The sequence below is a fragment of the Ovis canadensis genome, chromosome 3 (genome assembly GCF_042477335.2).
Source record: "Ovis canadensis isolate MfBH-ARS-UI-01 breed Bighorn chromosome 3, ARS-UI_OviCan_v2, whole genome shotgun sequence".
Lineage (NCBI taxonomy): Eukaryota > Metazoa > Chordata > Mammalia > Artiodactyla > Bovidae > Ovis > Ovis canadensis.
Genome location: NC_091247.1, coordinates 143,834,355 through 143,857,426, shown reverse-complemented (window position 1 = coordinate 143,857,426; position 23,072 = coordinate 143,834,355). Strand labels below are relative to the sequence as shown.

Here is a 23,072-nt window from a genome sequence, read left to right as displayed (position 1 = left end):
AAATCATAAAGTTTATGTGGCAACAAAGGAACATATCAATAATAGCTGCAAAACTAAGAAATTTCTCTTTGGTATGATTAGAACTGGTCTTCAAGACTCTTTTTACCATTATCTTCCTCAAACCTCCAGCTTCCTTTTCTCCACGAACACCCCAGTCAAATCCCTCAGTTAACAATAGACTTCCTTCCTTTTCTTTGATGATGCACCCAAACCATGTACTTGCTCCTAAAACATTTCACTTAATTTTAAGAAGATTGATTTATTAAATAAGGAGATAAAGAAACCCCACCAATCATGAGATCCCCTAGATTAGACTCATCTTTCTGGCTACCAGGATCACACTTTCCTGTGGGAGGTTCAGACAGCTTGGTGGGAAGGAGAAGAGTAAGGTGACCAGGATCACTAGGAGGAATTCCAGGGTAAAGAACAATGGAGAAACTAACTGTTCTAAGGAGGAAGAGGAACTGTGATAGAAAGAAAATGACTACCTAAAAGAGAGAAAGGAAGAAAATAAGAAGGTGCAGGTTATGCCTTTGGAGCTCTAAGCACATGAAGATTCCTCAGTATCCTTTGGGACTATTTGTAGACACTGGCATTGGCATTTCAGATGAAGAAAACTGTTTTCATTCCCAATTCAGACAATCACAGCAAAAGTGTTAATTAGGGGACAGTTCCACCTCTGACACTTTCTAAGAGACTGCACTACCTGTCTGTCCTCTCTGCAGATTTACTCAATACGATTCAATACAACTTCATGATCTCTTGCTCTCCCCGAAACCAGAAGACCTTAGAACTCTTAGTGAAAGTTATACAAGAGGGAATGGGAAGGTCTCCTTCTACATCCAGTACTCCTGCCATGGTGCACATTTGAAGAAATGATCCTCCAGTCCGCCATCAGGATGCCTCCTGCCAGCTCCCCCATGTCAAAAGATGACCTGTTTTTTTGTCAGGGTCAAGGGACAGGAAGGGAAGAGACAGAGGGATCCCAGATGGACAGAAATGCATCGTAGATCAACATCTCAGGAAAAAAAATCTTTGTCTACTTATTTCTTTGGCCATGATATTTTCCTTATGACTATTTCTATTTCTTTTTCATTGCCGTGAGGAATTTGGGTTAGAGTAGGATTCTTCTGAGTTGTTCAAACTGACGAAAGTTTCCATCTTTGCCCCTTTTACTGAGCTGGACTGTTCTAAATCTGGCTCCTGTTTGGGGTTCTTTGAGGCAAATTGCCTATGCCCCCATAGCTGGGCCCACAGAATTAGGTCTCCAGCTAAACCTTGGGAAAAGTCAGTTTTATTTCCTGGCAGTTTCTAGCATCAAACTCCTATGGTCAGTTCTAGCTAAAGCCTAAAGGGCCAGCATTCTCTGCACTGGGACTTTCTGGGCCTTGCTAACAGTCATTAATTCTTGTCAGTCTTTCTGAGGTCACCTACCTCAGTACTGAGAAGAGCTCCTGGCTAGTCTGTAGGAGCCTGATATTCCTCCAGTGCTCTTCTCTTTGGCCATCTCTTTGATCTCTTTGCCAAGCTATAGCTCTTGGAGAGGAGCATGAGTAAGGAGCCCAGGGAGCCTGGGACTGCTCACAGCTCATGGGGGAGGCTGCAGTAGTCAGAGTCGCTTGGGGCCTGATTTGGAAGTGGGGATGCAGAAAAATTTCCAGGAATAGCACAAGGAACAATGCAAACTCTGACAAATAAAGCTCAATCTAGGGTTTCTCAACCTCAGACATATAAGTGTGTGCACAGTGAGGCACTAATGTTCATGTGTGTGCAGACATGCGTCGCCCTCATACTCTCTCTATAAAGTCTAACATTCCCTTTCCCTTTGGAGTTATTCCAAAATCTATGCACTTGAGGTATGCTATATTTTTTCTGCATGCATTTATCACATGGCCCTAAAGAGAAATTTCTAAAGAGAAATTAGAGCCATAAGGCAGGACCTCTTTAATTTTCTTGAGTCCCCACTTAGAAATGTATTTCTTTGTCCCTTCTTTAGATTTAATGGTAGAGGTAATGCTTTTAATCCAAGACTAACACCGTACTTGGACTTTAACTCCGATCCCCTTCTGAGCCTCTGGGTCCTTCTCCTTCAGGTATGCTAATTACCCATTTTTGATCATCAGTTTCCTTCTTTTACTCATTTGTACCAAGAATATAAATATATTAAAATAGTTCCCATATTTAAAAATATCTAACTGGCCCCATGTTTCAGTGCAGCTACTGATTCTACATTGCCTTACTCTACTTGTCTCACAGCCACTTCTGAAAGTCTGACTTAACTATACTACCTCCCAAGGTTTTTTTACTTCTTATCCCTCAACATGCTGGTTTCTGCACCCACCATTCCTTTCCCTTTCTGTTTCTAGTGACTTCTAAAACCAGTATTAATTTTCCTCCTGATACTGTGATGCAAGAAACTCCCATTTCAGTCCTCATATTCTGCATAATTGGACTCTGGATTCTACATAGCTAAGAAAAAGTTGGGAAGAGGAATTTATTATTCTTCTTGAGCCATCAGGAAAATAGTCCCTATATAAGTATGTCTTTGGAAGGAGTCTGAGATTCTTCCTCCATAGGACCAGATCAGAAGGACTGGTGGTTTTTCTTAGTGATAGACTTTACTTCTGCATAGGGTGTAGGACAATAACTGTAAATAGATGATTAGAAGTATTTATGTTTTATATAAGTAACATAAAGGTATAAATAATCAATTCACATTGATCAAACATCAGGCTTAGCAGCATTACATATAGCATTAGTGTTTACTTACATATTAATACATATACCACCCTTTCCATTTTTTTGGAAACACTGGCAGATTTTATTTTCTTGGGCTCCAAAATCACTGCAGACAGTGACTGCAGCCATGAAATTAAAAGGTGCTTGCTCCTTGGAAGAAAAGCTTTGACAAACCTAGACAATGTGTTAAAAAGCAGAGACAATACTTTGCCAACAAAGGTCTATATAGTCAAAGCTATAGTTTTTCCCTAGTCATGTGTGGATGTGAGAGTTGGACCATAAGAAAGGCTGAGCGCCAAAGAATTGATGCTTTTGAATTGTGGTGTTGGAGAAGACTCTTGAGAGTCCATTGGACAGCAAGGAGATCAAACCCATTAATCCTAAAGGAAATAAATCCTGAATATTCATTGGAAGGACTGATGCTGAAGCTGAAGCTCATATTTTGGCCACCTGATGAGAAGAGCCATTGGAAAAGACCCTGATGCTGGGAAAGATTGAAGGCAGGAGGAGAAAGGGATGACAGAGGATGAGATTGTTGGATGGCATCACCGACTTAATGGACATGAGTTTGAGCAAGCTCTGGGACATAGTGAAGGGCAGGTGTGCTGCAGTCCATGGGGTTGCAACGAGTTGTATGCAACTTAGCAATGGAACAACAAGATACCACCTTTTTCACAAAACTATGGCTATATTCTTTTTAGCACTATTGAGTAAAAGTACAAAGACATGAAGGGAAGTGACGGCAATTAGAGTTTATAGCAGATTTAAGAAGGATCTTATATAAGCAGGGGGTTGATAAATTATGGTTTGCAGGCCAAGTGTAGCTTATCTGCCTATTTTTAAGAAAACGAAGTTTCATTAGAACACAGCTATGCTAACTTACGTACAATCTGTGGATGCTTTCATACATGGCTGAGTTGAGTAGTTACAACAGAGACTGTACATACGACCTACTAAACCTAAAACCTTTGCTATCTGGCACTTTAAAGAAAAAAATTCTCTTACCTTTACTGTATGCCACACTTAGGAGCTGAACAAAATTTACACTGAGTCTTTATAGAACAATTCAGTGTTCAGATATTGAGTCTGAGAACATACACACCAGTAAAATGACTACTGCAGAGAGAGACAGAGGATCCTGCTCCTGAATAAGGGGAAAATCATCCTACCATATTTTAAGTGTTCACCTAATAATCTAGCTTATCTGCTTTGTTATAGTTTCCTAAAATTTAATACACTCTAAAACACTGGAGATTGCTATTTTGATGATTAATAATTTAATCATAAATGTGTTACTTTCACTACCATTTTTTTCTTAAGTTCCAGTCCTTCCCTCTGGTATCACTTTATTTCTTATAGAAATTTTCTTTAGTAAATAAATTCTTTGAGTAAGAAATCATGGGTGATATATTCCCTGAGCTTTTTTACTTGTTTGAAATATTTTTAGCTTTCCCATATTTAAAAATGTATTTTAATACATGTCTGTAGTATATAGAGTAAGTTTTCTCCAGTTCCTATTCCCCAGTTACTTACTTATCACTTTCTTAGATGCAAGAACTTAAATGTTTTACTTAAATGAACTTTCAGAGATAGTCTGTGAGTATGCTGCTGCTGCTGCTAAGTCGCCTCAGTCGTGTCCGACTCTATGTGACCTCACAGACGGCAGCCCACCAGGCTCCTCCACCCCCCCACCCCGCCCCATCCCTGGGATTCTCCAGGCAAGAACACTGGAGTGGGTTGCCATTTTCTTCTCCAATGCATGAAAGTAAAAAGTGAAAGTGAAGTCACTTAGTCGTGTCCCACTCCTCCCGATCCCACGGACTGCAGCCTACCAGGCTCCTCCGTCCGTGGGATTTTCCAGGCGAGAGTACTGGAGTGAGTTGCCATTGCCTTCTCCGAGTCTTTGAGTAACAGTTCAGTTCAGTAGCTCAGTCGGGTCCGACTCTTTGCGACCCCATGAATTGCAGCACGCCAGGCCTCCCTGTCCATCACCAACTCCCGGAGTTCACTCAAACTCATGTGAATCAAGTTGGTGATGCCATCCAGCCATCTCACCCTCTGTCGTCCCCTTCTTCTCCTGCCCCCAATCCCTCAGAGCATCAGAGTCTTTTCAAATGAGTCAACTCTTCACATGAGGTGGCCAAAGTACTGGAGTTTCAGGTTTAGCATCATTCCTTCCAAAGAACACCCAGGACTGATATTTAGAATGGACTGGTTGGATCTCCTTGCAGTCCAAGGGACTCTCAAGAATCTTCTCCAACACCACAGTTCAAAAGCATCAATTCTTCAGTGCTCAGCCTTCTTCACAGTCCAACTCTCACATCCATACATGACCACTGGAAAAACCATAGCCTTGACTAGACGGACCTTTGTTGGCAAAGTAATGTCTCTGCTTCTGAATATGCTATCGAGGTTGATCATAGCCTCATGTATATATGTAAGATTTTCATAAAAAATATAGCAGAGTCTACACCCCATTTTGCAACTTATTTTCAATATTATTTATTATTTATTTTAAAGATCACTCAATATTGGTATATACAGAGCTGCCTCATTTTTTCTTCTTTTTCTTTTTGGTCATGTAGTTTATGAGATCTTAGTTCCCTGACCAGGGACTGAACCCATGTCCCCACAGTGAAAACACAGAATCATAACCACTGGACTGCCAAGGAATTCCCCAGAGCTGCCTCAATTTTATTTTATTTTTTATTTTATTTTTTTTAATTTTTAGTTTTTTATTTTTTAAATTTTAAAATCTTTAATTCTTACATGCATTCCCAAACATGAACCCCCCTCCCACCTCCCTCCCCAGAACATTTTTCTGGGTCATCCCCATGCACCAGCCCCAAGCATGCTGCATCCTGCGTCAGACATAGACTGGCGATTCAATTCACATGATAGTATACATGTTAGAATGTCATTCTCCCAAATCATCCCACCCTCTCCCTCTCCCTCTGAGTCCAAAAGTCCGTTATACACATCTGTGTCTCTTTCCCTGTCTTGCATACAGGGTCATCATTGCCATCTTCCTAAATTCCATATATATGTGTTAGTATACTGTATTGGTGTTTTTCTTTCTGGCTTACTTCTCTCTGTATAATCGGCTCCAGTTTCATCCATCTCATCAGAACTGATTCAAATGAATTCTTTTTAACGGCTGAGTAATACTCCATTGTGTATATGTACCACAGCTTTCTTATCCATTCATCTGCTGATGGACATCTAGGTTGTTTCCATGTCCTGGCTATTATAAACAGTGCTGCGATGAACATTGGGGTACATGTGTCTCTTTCAATTCTGGTTTCCTCGGTGTGTATGCCCAGAAGTGGGATTGCTGGGTCATAAGGTAGTTCTATTTGCAATTTTTTAAGGAATCTCCACACTGTTCTCCATAGTGGCTGTACTAGTTTGCATTCCCACCAACAGTGTAGGAGGGTTCCCTTTTCTCCACACCCTCTCCAGCATTTATTGCTTGCAGATTTTTGGATCGCAGCCATTCTGACTGGTGTGAAGTGGTACCTCATTGTGGTTTTGATTTGCATTTCTCTAATAATGAGTGATGTTGAGCATCTTTTCATGTGTTTGTTAGCCATCCGTATGTCTTCTTTGGAGAAATGTCTATTTAGTTCTTTGGCCCATTTTTTGATTGGGTTGTTTATTTTTCTGGAGTTGAGCTGCAGAAGTTGCTTGTATATTTTTGAGATTAGTTGTTTGTCAGTTGCTTCATTTGCTATTATTTTCTCCCATTCAGATGGCTGTCTTTTCACCTTGCTTATATTTTCCTTTGTTGTGCAGAAGCTTTTAATTTTAATTAGATCCCATTTGTTTATTTTTGCTTTTATTTCCAGAATTCTGGGAGGTGGATCATAGAGGATCCTGCTGTGATTTATGTCTGAGAGTGTTTTGCCTATGTTCTCCTCTAGGAGTTTTATAGTTTCTGATCTTACATTTAGATCTTTAATCCATTTTGAGTTTATTTTTGTGTGCGGTGTTAGAAAGTGATCTAGTTTCATTCTTTTACAAGTGGTTGACCAGTTTTCCCAGCACCACTTGTTAAAGAGATTGTCTTTACTCCATTGTATATTCTTGCCTCCTTTGTCAAAGATAAGGTGTCCATATGTGTGTGGACTTATCTCTGGGCTTTCTATTTTGTTCCATTGATCTATATGTCTGTCTTTGTGCCAGTACCATACTGTCTTGATGACTGTGGCTTTGTAGTAGAGCCTGAAGTCAGGCAAGTTGATTCCTCCAGCTCCATTCTTCTTTCTCAAGATTGCTTTGGCTATTCGAGGTTTTTTGTATTTCCATACAAAGCTTGAAATTATTTGTTCTAGTTCTGTGAAAAATGTGGCTGGTAGCTTGATAGGGATTGCATTGAATTTGTAAATTGCTTTGGGTAGTATACTCATTTTCACTATATTGATTCTTCCGATCCATGAACATGGTATATTTCTCCATCTATTAGTGTCCTCTTTGATTTCTTTCATCAGTGTTTTATAGTTTTCTATATATAGGTCTTTAGTTTCTTTAGGTAGATATATTCCTAAGTATTTTATTCTTTTCGTTGCAATGGTGAATGGAATTGTTCCCTTAATTTCTTTTTCTACTTTCTCATTATTCGTGTATAGGAATGCAAGGGATTTCTGTGTGTTGATTTTATATCCTGCAACTTTACTATATTCATTGATGAGCTCTAGTAATTTTCTGGTGGAGTCTTTAGGGTTTTCCATGTAGAGGATCATGTCATCTGCAAACAGTGAGAGTTTTACTTCTTCTTTTCCAATTTGGATTCCTTTTATTTCTTTTTCTGCTCTGATTGCTGTGGCCAAAACTTCCAGAACTATGTTGAATAGTAGCGGTGAAAGTGGACACCCTTGTCTTGTTCCTGACTTTAGGGGAAATGCTTTCAATTTTTCACCATTGAGGATAATGTTTGCTGTGGGTTTGTCATAGATAGCTTTTATTATGTTGAGATATGTTCCTTCTATTCCTGCTTTCTGGAGAGTTTTTATCATAAATGGATGTTGAATTTTGTCAAAGGCCTTCTCTGCATCTATTGAGATAATCATATGGTTTTTATTTTTCAATTTATTAATGTGGTGAATTACATTGATTGATTTGCGGATATTGAAGAATCCTTGCATCCCTGGGATAAAGCCCACTTGGTCATGATGTATGATCTTTTTAATGTGTTGTTGGATTCTGATTGCTAGAATTTTGTTGAGGATTTTTGCATCTATGTTCATCAGAGATATTGGCCTGTAGTTTTCTTTTTTTGTGACATCTTTGTCAGGTTTTGGTATTAGGGTGATGGTGGCCTCATAGAATGAGTTTGGAAGTTTACCTTCCTCTGCAATTTTCTGGAAGAGTTTGAGTAGGATAGGTGTTAGCTCTTCTCGAAATTTTTGGTAGAATTCAGCTGTGAAGCCATCTGGACCTGGGCTTTTGTTTGCTGGAAGATTTCTGATTACAGTATCAATTTCCGTGCTTGTGATGGGTCTGTTAAGATTTTCTATTTCTTCCTGGTTCAGTTTTGGAAAATTGTACTTTTCTAAGAATTTGTCCATTTCTTCCACGTTGTCCATTTTATTGGCATACAACTGCTGATAGTAGTCTCTTATGATCCTTTGTATTTCTGTGTTGTCTGTTGTGATCTCTCCATTTTCATTTCTAATTTTATTGATTTGATTTTTCTCTCTTTGCTTCTTGATGAGTCTGGCTAATGGTTTGTCAATTTTATTTATCCTTTCAAAGAACCAGCTTTTGGCTTTGTTGATTTTTGCTATGGTCTCTTTTGTTTCTTTTGCATTTATTTCTGCCCTAATTTTTAAGATTTCTTTCCTTCTACTAACTCTGGGGTTCTCCAACTCTTCCTTTTCTAGTTGCTTTAGTTGTAGAGTTAGGTTATTTATTTGACTTTTTTCTTGTTTCTTGAGGTATGCCTGTATTGCTATGAACTTTCCTCTTAGCACTGCTTTTATAGTGTCCCACAGGTTTTGGGTTGTTGTGTTTTCATTTTCATTAGTTTCTATGCATATTTTGATTTCTTTTTTGATTTCTTCTGTGATTTGTTGGTTATTCAGAAGTGTGTTGTTCAACCTCCATATGTTAGAATTTTTAATAGTTTTTCTCCTGTAATTGAGATCTAATCTTAATGCATTATGGTCAGAAAAGATGCTTGGAATGATTTCGATTTTTTTGAATTTATCAAGTTTAGATTTATGGCCCAGGATGTGATCTATCCTGGAGAAGGTTCCATGAGCACTTGAAAAAAAGGTGAAATTCGTTGTTTTGGGGTGAAATGTCCTATAGATATCAATTAGGTCTAACTGATCTAATGTATCATTTAAAGTTTGCGTTTCTTTGTTAATTTTCTGTTTAGTTGATCTGTCCATAGGTGTGAGTGGGGTATTAAAGTCTCCCACTATTATTGTGTTATTGTTGATTTCCCCTTTCATACTTGTTAGCATTTGTCTTACATATTGCGGTGCTCCTATATTGGGTGCATATATATTTATAATTGTTATATCTTCTTCTTGGATTGTTCCTTTGATCATTATGTAGTGGCCTTCTTTGTCTCTTTTCACAGCCTTTGTTTTAAAGTCTATTTTATCGGATATGAGTATTGCCACTCCTGCTTTCTTTTGGTCTCTATTCACGTGGTATATCTTTTTCCAGCCCTTCACTTTCAGTCTGTATGTGTCCCTTGTTTTGAGGTGGGTCTCTTGTAAGCAGCATATAGAGGGGTCTTGTTTTTGTATCCATTCGGCCAGTCTTTGTCTTTTGGTTGGGGCGTTCAACCCATTTACGTTTAAGGTAATTATTGATAAGTATGATCCCGTTGCCATTTACTTTATTGTTTTGGGTTCGGGTTTATACACCCTTTTCGTGTTTCCTGTCTAGAGGATATCCTTTAGAATTTGTTGGAGAGCTGGTTTGGTGGTGCTGAATTCTCTCAGCTTTTGCTTGTCTGTAAAGCTTTTGATTTCTCCTTCGTATTTGAATGAGATCCTTGCTGGGTACAGTAATCTGGGCTGTAGGTTATTGTCTTTCATCACTTTAAGTATGTCTTGCCATTCCCTCCTGGCCTGAAGAGTTTCTATTGACAGATCAGCTGTTATCCTTATGGGAATCCCCTTGTGTGTTATTTGTTGTTTTTCCCTTGCTGCTTTTAATATTTGTTCTTTGTGTTTGATCTTTGTTAATTTGATTAATATGTGTCTTGGGGTGTTTCGCCTTGGGTTTATCCTATTTGGGACTCTCTGTGTTTCTTGGACTTGGGTGATTATTTCCTTCCCCATTTTAGGGAAGTTTTCAACTATTATCTCCTCAAGGATTTTCTCATGATCTTTCTTTCTGTCTTCTTCTTCTGGGACTCCTATAATTCGAATGTTGGAGCGTTTCATATTGTCCTGGAGGTCTCTGAGATTGTTCTTGTTTCTTTTAATTCGTTTTTCTTGTTTCCTCTCTGATTCATTTATTTCTACCATTCTATCTTCTATTTCACTAATCCTATCTTCTGCCTCCGTTATTCTACTATTTGTTGCCTCCAGAGTGTTTCTGATCTCATTTATTGTGTTATTCATTATATTTTGACTCTTTTTTATTTCTTCTAGGTCCTTGTTAAACCTTTCTTGCATCTTCTCAATCCTTGTCTCTAGGCTATTTATCTGTGTTTCCATTTTGATTTCAAGATTTTGGATCATTTTCACTATCAATATTCAGAATTCCTTCTCCGGTAGATTCCCTACTTCTTCCTCTTTTGTTTGGTTTGGTGGGCAACTCTCCTGTTCCTTTACCTGCTGAGTATTCCTCTGTCTCTTCATCTTGGTTATATTGCTGCGTTTGGGGTGGCCTTTTTATATTCTGATAATTTGTGGAGTTCTCTTTATTATGGAGCTTCCTCACTTTGGGTGGGGTTCTATCAGTGGCTTGTCAAGGTTTCCTGGTTAGGGAGGCTTGTGTTGGAGTTTTGGTGGGTGGAGCTGGGTTTCTTCTCTCTGGAGTGCAATGGAGTGACCCGTAATGGGTTATGAGACATCAAAGGTTTTGGGATAATTTTGAGCTGCCTGTATATTGAGGCTCAGGGGAGTGTTCCTGTGTTGCTGGAGAATTTGCGTGGTATGTCTTGTTTTGGAACTTGTTGGCCCTTGGGTGGAGCTTGGTTTCAGTGTAGGTATGAAGGCATTTGATGAGCTCCTATTGCTTAATGTTCCCTGAATTCAAGAGTTCTCTAATGTTTTCAGGCTTTGGGTTTAAGCTTCCTGCTTCTGGTTTTCAGTTTTATTTTCGCAGTAGCCTCTAGACTTCTCCATCTATACAGCACCGATGATAAAACATCTAGGTTAAAGATGAAAAGTTTCTCCACCTTGAGGGACACTCAGAGAGGTTCACTGAGTTACAAGGAGAAGAGAAGATGGAGGGGGTAGTTAGAGGTAACTGGAATGAGATGCGGTGAGATCAAGAGAGGAGAGAGCAGGCTAGCCAGTAGTCACTTCCTTATGTGCGCTCTATAGTCTGGACCGCTCAGAGGTATTTACAGAGTTATACGGGGAAGAGGAGAGGGAGGAAGTAGACAGAGGTGACCAGGAGGATAAGAGAGAGGAATGAGTAGGAGAGAGACAAATCCTGCCAGTAACCAGTTCCTTAGGTGTTCTCTACCGTCTGGAACACACAGAGATTCACAGAGTTGGATAGAGAAGAGATGGGGGAGAAAAGAGACAGAGGCCACCTGGTGGAGAAAGAGGAGAGGCCAGAGGAGGAGAGAGTGGACAAGTCAGTAATCTCGCTCTCAGGTAAACTTGGGTAGTGAAGTTTGGGTTTTTAAATGTACAAAATTGACAACAAAGATTAAAAATCTGGAGTAGAGGTTGGATTTTCAAAGATACAATATTAAGGAAAAGCAGAAGGAAAAAGGAAGAAAGAAAAAAAAAGAATTATTAAAAAACAAACAAACAAACAAAAACAAAACAAAACACCAACAACCATCCAAAGAGTATATATGGTGTTTGCCTTAAAAAAAAAAAAAAAGTCTTTTTTTAAAAAAAATAGTAATACTAGGTTATAGAAATAAAAATTAGAGGAGAAATAGAAGACTTAACAATTAAAAAAAAGCTCGGAAAAAAAAGAAAAAAAAAGCAAAAGGCAAAAAAAAAAAGAATGATTTTAAAAATATTAAAAAATTAAAAATATATCTGGCTCTTCTCTGATGTTATGGGCCGTGTGGGCTCACTTCCAAGGTGGTTCCCTCTGTTTAACTTCTTCTGTTTGCTGGTTTTTAGGCTCACTAGTTCAGTCGCGCTGTGGGGAGGGGGGATGCTGCAAACAAATAGCACTGTCGTGTGTACACAGTATCTCTGCCCCGCTTGACCTGTCCTTTCTCGCGGCGTACAAACCGCTCCGGCTCTACGATGCTCAGCCGGGAACCGTCTGGGGCCGGCCCTAGGCTGCGTGCACTTCCCCGGTCCAAGCCGCTCAGGTTCGGCCCTCAGGCAGCCCTCAGAGGCACAAATGCGGCTGGGACTGCGCTTTGTGCCCTTCCCAGGTCCGAGTAGCTCAGGAGTTTGGCGAGCGCGATCGCCGGGGCTTGTCACCTTTTCCGCCGCTACCGCTCAGCTCTCTGGGTGGACCGCTGGCGCACCCCGTGAGGCAGACTGTGACTGTCCAGCACCCCCAGAAGTCTTAGCAAAGGAGCCTGCTTGCAGTTAGGTAAGTAAAGTCTCTCCGGGTCTGCAATTGCCCCTTTCCAGTCCTTACGGCTCTGGCTGCCTGTCCCCGGCGGGGAATGGTCTGCAGCCGGCTTTTTCCGCTCCGTCCTTTGTTCTGTGCTCAGTCCTGGCGGTGTCTTATGTTCGAGCTTTTCGCGTGGTAGCTATCCCACAGTCTGGTTTGCTAGCCCAAGTTAGATCGTTCTGGTTGCGCGTGGGGCGTTCCTGCCCGATTCTTACAAAGCTCTGCAGCCCGCGCCTCCCGCGCGTCCCTGCCCTGCCCCCACTTCCCAATGGCGGATGCAGGCGTCTGTGCTGCTTTTCCGCTGGGGGAGTTACTGGTGGGCTTGTAATCTCTTGGTTTTAATTATTTATCTATTTTTCCTTCCTGTTATGTTGCCCTCTGTGTTTCCAAGGCTCGCCACAGACTCGGCAGGGAGAGTGTTTCCTGGTGTTTGGAAACCTCTCTTCTTAAAATTCCCTTCCCGGGACGGGCTTCCCTTCCCGGGATGGAGCTCCCTCCCCACCTCCTTTGTCTCCTTTTTCGTCTTTTATATTTTTTCCTACCTGTTTTTGAAGACAATGGTCTGCTTTTCTGGTTGCCTGATGTCCTCTGCCAGCCTACAGAAGTTGTTTTGTGGAGTTTGCTCAGCCGTGAAATGTTCTTTTGAGGAATTTGTGAGGGAGAACGTGATCTTCCCGTCCTATTCCTCCGCCATCTTTTTCTGTCTCCTGCCTCAATTTTAAATGGCAGTCTAGTCATCGGCATATGAAAATACAACAACTCATTTAACATGTACTTTACAGATGGCAATAGTCAACATCCATTCATTCATTCTCTAAGTATCCATTGAGCATCTATTATGGCCAAAGTGCTTCTAGGTGCTTGGGAAGACATTAATGAAAAAACAGAGTTCCCTGTCTGTATACAGAAATGTTTTGATGGTTATGCTTATAATTTTCTTTGCATGCTTGTGAGGATATTTGCAAGATTAATTCTCTAAATGTCCATTGACAGATAAATGGATAAAGAAGATATGGTGTGTGTATTATATATATATATATATAGATAGATATATAGATATAATGGAATATTACTCAGCCACAAAAATAATGCCATTTGTAGCTGCCATGGATGTATCATGCTGAGTGAAGTATTAATAAGTCAGTAAGAGAAAGACAAAGACATTATATAATATCACTTCTATGTAGAATCTAAAATATGACACAAATTAATTTATCTAGAAAACAGACTCACAGACACAGAAAACAAACCTGTGGTTGCCAAGGGGAAGGGGGCATGGGGGACAATTCGACTGGGAGTTTTGTACTGGCAGATTCAATATATAGAATGGATAAGCAACAAAGTGCTATTGTATAGCACAGGGAACAAATATATATATATGTATATATAGTGTGTGACAAATATATATATATATACACACATGGGTGACTGTTTTTGTTCAGTCACCCAGTCATGTCTGACTCTTTGTGACCCTGTGGACTACAGCACATCAGGCCTCCCTGTCCCTCACCATCTCCTGGAGTTTGCCCAAGTTCATGTTCATTGCATCAGTGATGCCATCCAGCTATCTCATCCTCTGATGCCCTCTTCTCCTTCTACCCTCAATCTTTTCCAGCATCAGGGACTTTTCCAGTGAGTCAGCTGTTTGCATCAGATGACCAAAATACTGAAGCTTTAGCTTCAGCATCAATCCTTCCAATGAGTATTCAGGGTTGATTTCCCTTAAGATTGACTGTTTTGATACCCTTGCTGACAGGAGTCTTCTCCAGCACCACAGTTCAAAGGCATCAACTCTTTGGTGTTCTGCCTTCTTTATGGTCCAGCTCTCACAACCACTCATGACCACCAGGAAGACCGCAGCCTTGACACACACACATATATTCTCACCCCTGATGGTTCAGACACTAAAGAATCTGCCTTCAATGTGGGAGACCCAGGTTCAATCCTTGGTCAGGAAGATCTTTCTGGAGAAGGAAATGGCAAGCTACTCCAGTATTCCTGCCTGGAGAATTCTATGGACAGAGGAGCCTGGTGGGCTACAATCCATAGGGTTGCAAAGAATTGGATACGACTGGGCAATTAACACACACACACACACACACATATATATAACTGAATCATTTTGTTATACATCAGAAACTAACAACATTGTAAATCAACTATCAGTTCAGTTCAGTTCAGTTCAGTCGCTCAGTTGTGTCCGACTCTTTGCAACCCCATGAATCGCAGCACGCCAGGCCTCCCTGTCCATCACCAACTCCCAGAGTTCACTCAGACTCACGTCCATCGAGTCAGTGATGCCATCTAGCCATCTCATCCTCTGTCGTCCCCTTCTTCTCCTGCCCCCAATCCCTCCCAGCATCAGAGTCTTTTCCAATAAGTCAACACTTCGCATCAGGTGGCCAAAGTACTGGAGTTTCAGCTTTAGCATCATTCCTGCCAAAGAAATCCCAGGGCTGATCTCCTTCAGAATGGACTGGTTGGATCTCCTTGCAGTCCAAGGGACTCTCAAGAGTCTTCTCCAACACCACAGTTCAAAAGCATCAACTCTTCAGCGCCCAGCCTTCTTCACAGTCCAACTCTCACATCCATACATGACTACTGGAAAAACCATAGCTTGACTAGACGGACCTTATTCGGCAAAGTAATGTCTCTGCTTTTGAATATGCTATCTAGGTTGGTCATAACTTTTCTTCCAAGGAGTAAGCGTCTTTTAATTTCATGGCTGCAATCACCATCTGCAGTGATTTGGGAGCCCCCCAAAATAAAGTCTGACACTGTTTCCACTGTTTCCCCATCTATTTCCCATGGAATGATGGGACCAGATGCCATGATCTTCGTTTTCTAAATGTTGAGCTTTAAGCCAACTTTTTCACTCTCCTCTTTTATTTTCATCAAGAGCCTCTTCACTTTCTGCCATAAGGGTGGTGTCATCTGCATATCTGAGGTGATTGATATCTCTCCCAGCAATCTTGATTCCAGCTTGTGTTTCTTCCAGTCCAGCGTTTCTCCTGATGTACTCTGCATAGAAGTTAAATAAGCAGGATGACAATATACAGCCTTGAAGTACTCCTTTTCCTATTTGGAACCAGTCTGTTGTTCCATGTCCAGTTCTAACTGTTGCTTCCTGGCCTGCATACAGATTTCTCAAGAGGTAGGTCAGGTGGTCTGGTATTCCCATCTCTTTCAAAATTTTCCACAGTTTATTGTGATCCACACAGTCAAAGGCTTTGGCATAGTCAATAAAGCAGAAATAGATGTTTTTCTGGAACTCTTTTGCTGTTTCCATGATCCAGCAGATGTTGGCCATTTGATCTCTGGTTCCTCTGCCTTTTCTAAAACCAGCTTGAACATCTGGAAGTTCACATTTCACGTATTGCTGAAGCCTAGCTTGGAGAATTTTGAGCATTACTTTACTAGCATGTGAGATGAGTGCAATTGTGCAGTAGTTTGAGCATTCTTTGGCATTGCCTTTCTTTGGGATGGGAATGAAAACTGACCTTTTCCAGTCCTGTGGCCACTGCTGAGTTTTCGAAATTTGCTGACATATTGAGTGCAGCACTTTCACAGCATCATCTTTCAGGATTTGAAACAGCTCAACTGGAATTCCATCACCTCCACTAGCTTTGTTTGTAGTGATGTTTTCTAAGGCCCACTTGACTTCACATTCCAAGATATCTGGTTCTAGATGAGTGATCTAGATCGTGATGAAGTGATCATTGAGTGAAGTCAACTATACTTCAATTAAAATTTTTTTAATTAAAATTCATCCACATTTTTATAGTTTCATTATTTGTCTTTTGTTCATGTGGAATTTATTTGGGTGTAAGACAGGAAGCCAGGTTCATTTTTAACAGAAAGCTACCAGTTATTCTATATCATACAATGAATAATCCATCTTTAACCTATTGATCTGAATTAGCATCTTTCCAATATTCTAAATTGTCTGTATATCTTTGGGTATGTTTGTGGGCTATCTATTCAATATATTCATTCACTAGTGCTACACTATTGGAATTATTGGATCCTTTCATTTTTATATTCTGGAGAACTTTTCCCTTTTATTACACTTAGAGTTTTTTACTCTTGCTTGTTTTTGTTTTTGTTTTTTTTACTTTTCCTTTGAATTCTAGAAACAAATAATCTAATTATAAAAGAAGCTTGTTTCTATTTTTAGTGACACCATGCTCCATCTATAAGCTTTTAAGAGAGTTATTAGATCTTCATTATATTGAGTTCTACCACTCAATAATATGATATGCTTGTTCATTTGTTTTAATCTTCTTTGAGTCCCTTGATAGAATCTTAAACTTTTCTTCCAATAGTTTTGAACACTTTAAATTTATTCCTGGGTGTTTTATCTTTTTTTGTTCCTACTGTGATGTTAATTTCTTCCATTATGTTTTCTAATTAGTTGTTTAGAGATAAGCAAGGATATTGATTTCTGTTTATTGATTTTATATCTAGTTACTTTGCAAATTCTCTTATCATTCTCTTAACAGTTTTCTGTATAAATCTCCAAGATTTTCAAGGTAAACAATCACATCCTTTGCAAAACCCTAAAATTATCCTCTTCTTTCAAGTTTTTATTCTTAATTTCTTGTCAAATTGCATTCTCTTAGTACCTCCTGGAGTATTCCATGAATATTTAATATTCTATGCATTTTCATAATAGTGGCTATAAAGGGCTCCTTTTCCTATTTTAGGGAAATGTTCTTAGTGTTATCTCAATAAGTGTGATATCAGCTTTAGAGAGAAATACATAAAACATATATTTTTAATTCATTTGCCATTGCCTTCTCCATATATATTCATATACATAGATTTTAAAGAACTTTACTCATATTAAGGAGACTTTATTCTTGGGCTCCAAAATCACTGCAGATGGTGACTGCAGCCATGAAATTAAAATACACTTGCTCCTTGGAAGAAAAGCTATGACCAACTTAGACAGCTTATTCAAAAGCAGAGACATTACTTTGTCGATAAAGGTCCGTCTAGTCAAAGCTATGGTTTTTCCAGTAGTCATGTATGGATGTGAGAGTTGGACTATAAAGAAAGTTGAGTGCGGAAGAATTGATGCTTTTGAACTATGGTGTTGGAGAAGACTTTTGAGAGTCTCTTAGACTGCAAGGAGATCAAACCAGTTAATCCTAAAGGAAATCAGTCCTGGGTATTCATTGGAAGGACTGATGTTGAAGCTGAAGCTCCAATACTTTGGCCACCTGATGTGAAGATCTGACTAATTAGAAAAGACCCTGATGCTGGGAAAGATTGAAGGCAGGAGGAGAAGGGGATGACAGAGGATGAGATGGATGGCATCACTGACTCGATAGACATAAATTTGAGCAAGCTCCCGGAGATGGTGAAGGACAGGGAAGGCTGGCATGCTGCAGTCCATGGGGTTGCAAAGAGTTAGACCTGACTGAGCAACTGAGCAACAACACGAGAGCAAATAGAATTGAGAAGATATGTTGGGAAAATTTAGGTAGCATTAGCTATTGGCAGATGAGTCTGTTTCTCAGATGTCAAGTTGTGAATCAAATTATAGTTTGGGGGAATCTTAATATCATAGGTGGTAATTTAAGACCTAGGAGTAAATGAGAATATCCTTCACAATTTCCTCCATATTCTTACATAAATCAGGGGAATAACTCAGAAGGTTTGCTTCAGATCTTATTTACACAACCTCTTCCTAACTCTAGTTGCAAACTTGCTATTGAGAAATCATACAAATAGGTTCTTGACATTGGTTTACCTTGGATGTCTCTTCTTTGTCCCTCATTTATTTTTGTATCTGGCCCTATCTCCCTGAGCCAAACGAGGGTCAGACTCTTATAATATGCTTGCTTGGAAGGGACAACAGAAATTCTACATGATTTAAATAAAATGTAAAAAAGCACACAAGAAAACTAGAAGAAAAATTCAGGACAGTGATGATAAGGATTTCTTAACCTTAAAAGCAGGGAAAATTACACAAAAGGAAAGTTATTTGACTATATAACACAATTAAAAATAAAAACATAACAGTAAAACAATATACTTTGAAAGGGTTTGAAGTGAGTTATTGCAAAAATTAACATCCTTCTTATTTAAACACATCATTCAAATAAAGGTAATACTGTGAATGCAGTAAGAAACTAGGAAAATGGCATGCTAATAATAAAAGAGGAAATACTGATGTTTAATGTTTGAGAAATGTTGAATATTATTTGCGATGAAAAATAAATGCAAACACAAGAAAGCATTAGCATCTTATACCTATCAAATTGGTAAATATTAAAATGATTTTAAAATGATTGTCAAGTCTGACAGATATATATTGCTAAACCCTCTAATATATTGCTGGCTGGACTATAAATTAGTATAAATATTTATGCAAGCAAATTGGTAATATAAATCAAGATCATACTTATAGCAAAAGGACAGGAGAGGGAATGAGAGTGACAAGATAAGGGATGACAGTTTGAGTATAAAACTTTTTTTAACTAACACAATTCATAATGTATATATGGGAGGCTGGTAGGGCAGTCTGCCAGAGATTTTACTGCGTGAGAGTCTGTAGTAGGAATTGAAAATAAAGAAGTAAGTAGCAAGCACACCTGGAAGCTTGTGCCAATGACTGCTTCAGTCTCCTAAGGGTGGGAGATTGACAGTCAGTCCTTGAACCCATCTCTCCAAGATGCAAACGAGGAAGGGAGTGGTTGCAAGATGCAGATGCTATACCGTTGATGTCCATTTAAATGACTGCATATCCTTTACTAGGGTTTGGTCTGGGGAAGGATACTCTTCTCATTATACCCATAACCTACATATAAATAGGTCCATTTTGGGGATTCGTGTTGATATATGGCAAAACCAATACACTATTGCAAAGTAATTAACCTCCAATTAAAATAAATAAATGTATATTTGAGAAAAAGAAAATAAGTACAAAAAAAGAGAATATATAAGGGGCGGGGCACAATGATGTTATTACTAATTCTTCCTTTATTTGAAGAGTCACTAAAACTATCTTGAAATTAGACCACTTAAGGGATAACTGTATGTTCTACATGAGGTGCAGAACTGGCTGTACTTTGTGCAAAAACCCCTTTTTCTTGACAAAATCTGATGACGTCAATTTGTAGAACTGATCCAAAAGGTAATTACTATGGATATATAACCATTATAGTTTAGAAGTATACTTCAAAATTAATTTTTCCTGAAAATATGATTTTTAAAATATTTACTTCTTTAAAAGTATTTTTCTTATTTACTCACTACACACTCCCCTACTAATTTTGTAGAATTTATTATATATTTAAGGTTAAAAGTTCAAATCCAAGCCACAATGAGGTACCATTTCACACCAATCAGAATGGCTGCTATCCAAAAGTCTACAAGCAATAAATGCTGGAGAGGGTGTGGAGAAAAGGGAACCCTCTTACACTGTTGGTAGGAATGCAAACTAGTACAGCCACTATGGAGAACACTGTGGAGATTCCTTAAAAAACTGGAAATAGAATTGCCTTATGACTCAGCAATCCCATTGCTGGGCATACACACTGAGGAAACCAGAACTGAAAGAGACACGTGTACCCCAATGTTCATTGCAGCACTGTTTATAATAGCCAGGACATGGAAACAACCTAGATGTCCATCAGCAGATGAATGGATAAGAAAGCTGTGGTACTTATACACAATGGAGTATTACTCAGCCATTAAAAAGAATACATTTGAATCAGATCTAATGAGGTGGATAAAACTTGAGCCTATTATACAGAGTGAAGTAAGCCGGAAAGAAAAACACCAATACAGTATACTAACGCATATATATGGAATTTAGAAAGATGGTAACGATAACCCCATATGCGAAATAGCAAAAGAGACACAGATGTATAGAACAGTCTTCTGGACTCTGTGGGAGAGGGAGAGGGTGGGATGATTTGGGAGAATGGCATTGAAACATGTATAATATATAGGAAATGAATCGCCAGTCCAGGTTCGACGCAGGATACAGGATGCTTCGGGCTGGTGTACTGGGATGACCCAGAGGGATGGTACAGGGAGGGAGGTGGGAAGGGGGTTCAGGATGGGGAACATATGTACACCCATGGCAGATTCATGTTAATGTATGGCAAAACCAATACCATATTGTAAAGTAATTAGCCTCCAATTAAAATGAATACATTTAAATTTTTAAAAAATGAAGAAAAGAAAACAAAAACAAACAAAAAATTTCGTGGTAAAAATAAAAAACAAACCAACAATATTTTTTCAATTTTAAGAACTTAAGAAAATGCCAAAGGGGGGGCAGAAAATCTTACTTTTGTCTAATGCTTATGAGGGTAAATACAATGATGCATGTTTAGTATTTCATTTAAGGAGTTACACAAGTCAGTCCATCCACTGGGTTGTGAGCTTACTGTCTCCTCACCCACGAAACTTTTGTGACAATAAATTAATTTATTTGCCTGAATATGTGTCAAAGAAACAATGGACAGTGAGTTCAGGAGGGCTTGGCTGATTGGGACTGTCAGACACCAAGTGAACCCACTGACTTGATGTTCTCAGGGTTGAATGAAAATGTTGTTTTGAGACAGCATAGACATTCACTAGGTTATGTCCAAGGAGATCTCTAGTCTAGTTGCCAGACTGTCAGATTCCATTCCAGATATTCAAAATGTTACCACCAGCACACTTGAAAGAGTTATTTTCCCTTTGACTGGATTAGGGCAGATTCCTGTTTAATTTGTGTTTTTGCTTTTTGGCAACTTGAAAGTTAGTAACTCAAACCAGGCACATCAATTTTTTTTTGGTTCCCTCAGGTAAGGTGGATGAAGCAACCCTCATTCAGTACAATCTTCAATCAGTAGCTAGTTTTCTCTCACTCTGAAATGACTTTCACCCTCCCATCTTTTTTTTTTTTTTCTTTTTTAATGCTTAGAATGCCATACTATTAACACTTTGAAAACAAGGCAAACAGATTTGGACTCTTGTCTACATTATTCCATCACAGTTCTTATTTCTCAGGCTTCACTTTATTTTCCTATCAAATACAATAAAATAAGCAATCACACACTTAGAGCTCTATTACCCACACCCAAGAGGTTATATTCATCAAATGGCAAATTTCTAAAGTGACCAAATTAGCCATTAATGCTCTACAGTCCCTGACTATGCTTTTTCATTGTCTTCAGACCAAATATAATATGAATCCCCCGCATACAGAGGGGCACATTTATTGCTTCAACACTCTATGCAGAATCACCTCCTGATTCTTGAGGCTGTAGATGAGGGGGTTTAACAAGGACGTGATCACACTGTACTGAATGGAGGCCGCTTGCTCCAACATGGAGTCCAAGAGAGGGGTCGTGCCCCTAAATAAGGCTGTCCCATAGAACAAAAGCACCCCAGTGAGGTGGGAGGAACATGTAGAGAAGACTTTGCCTTGACCCCCAGCAGAAGGGATGCTTATGATGGCAGAGATTATTCTAGAATAAGAGAAAAGAATCAGGGGAAATGTCACAAATCCTAAAAATGCACATGGCCCAGCAAGAAGGGCCTCATTGGCAGTAGGATCTGTGCAAGACAGAGGGAAGAATGGAGGCAGCTCACAGCAGAAGTGAGGGATGACACTGGGGCCACAGAAACTAAGTTGTAAGTGAAAAGACTGTTTGGCATTGACTTTAGGAATCCCACTGCCCAAGCTGCATCACCATCCCAACACACAGAGGCCTGTTCACAATCACACTGTATAGCAGAGGGTGGCAGACGGCAGCATAGCAGTCATAGGCCATGGAAGAGAGCAGGCAGGCCTCTGTGCTCCCAGAGGGTATGAGAAAGAAACTCAGGGCCATGCAGCCCCACACAGAGATAGTTTTCTCTAAGTTAACAAGTTCTCCAGCATCTTGGGCATGGTTATTGAAGAAAGGGAGAGATCCAGAAATGACAGGTGACCTAGGAAGAAGTACATGGGTGTCTTAAGGTGAGAATCAGTTCTGATCACCAGGATCACCAGGTTCCCCATCAGGGTCAGGACGTATATCACCAGGAACAATGTAAAAAGCATGTTCACAATCTGGGGATTTCTGGAAAATCCCATGAGGACAAACTCAGTAATGATGATGAGATTTTTCATGATTCAGTTCAGTTCAGTTCAGTCGCTCAGTCATGTCCAGCTCTTTGCGACCCCATGAATCGCAGCACGCCAGGCCTCCCTGTCCATCACCAACTCCCAGAGTTCACTCAGACTCATGTCCGTCGAGTCAATGATGCCATCCAGCCATCTCATCCTCTGTCATCCCCTTCTCCTGCCCTCAATCCCTCCCAGCATCAGAGTCTTTTCCAATGAGTCAACTTTTCGCATGAGGTGGCCAAAGTACTGGAGTTTCAGCTTCAGCGTCATTCCCTCCAAAGAAATCCCAGGGCTGACTTCCTTCAGAATGGACTGGTTGGATCTCCTTGCAGTCCAAGGGACTCTCAAGAGTCTTCTCCAACACCACAGTTCAAAAGCATCAATTCTTTGATGCTCAGGTTTCTTTATAGTCCAACTCTCACATCCATACATGACCACTGGAAAAACCAGAGCCTTGACTAGATGGACCTTAGTCGGCAAA

General features: G+C 39.7%; 1 pseudogene; it reads right to left on the bottom strand.

Annotated features, from left to right (window-relative positions):
- Window positions 1–21,649: 21,649 nt before the first annotated feature.
- Window positions 21,650–22,594, bottom strand: LOC138436337 (olfactory receptor 8S1-like; annotated as a pseudogene).
- Window positions 22,595–23,072: the final 478 nt, after the last annotated feature.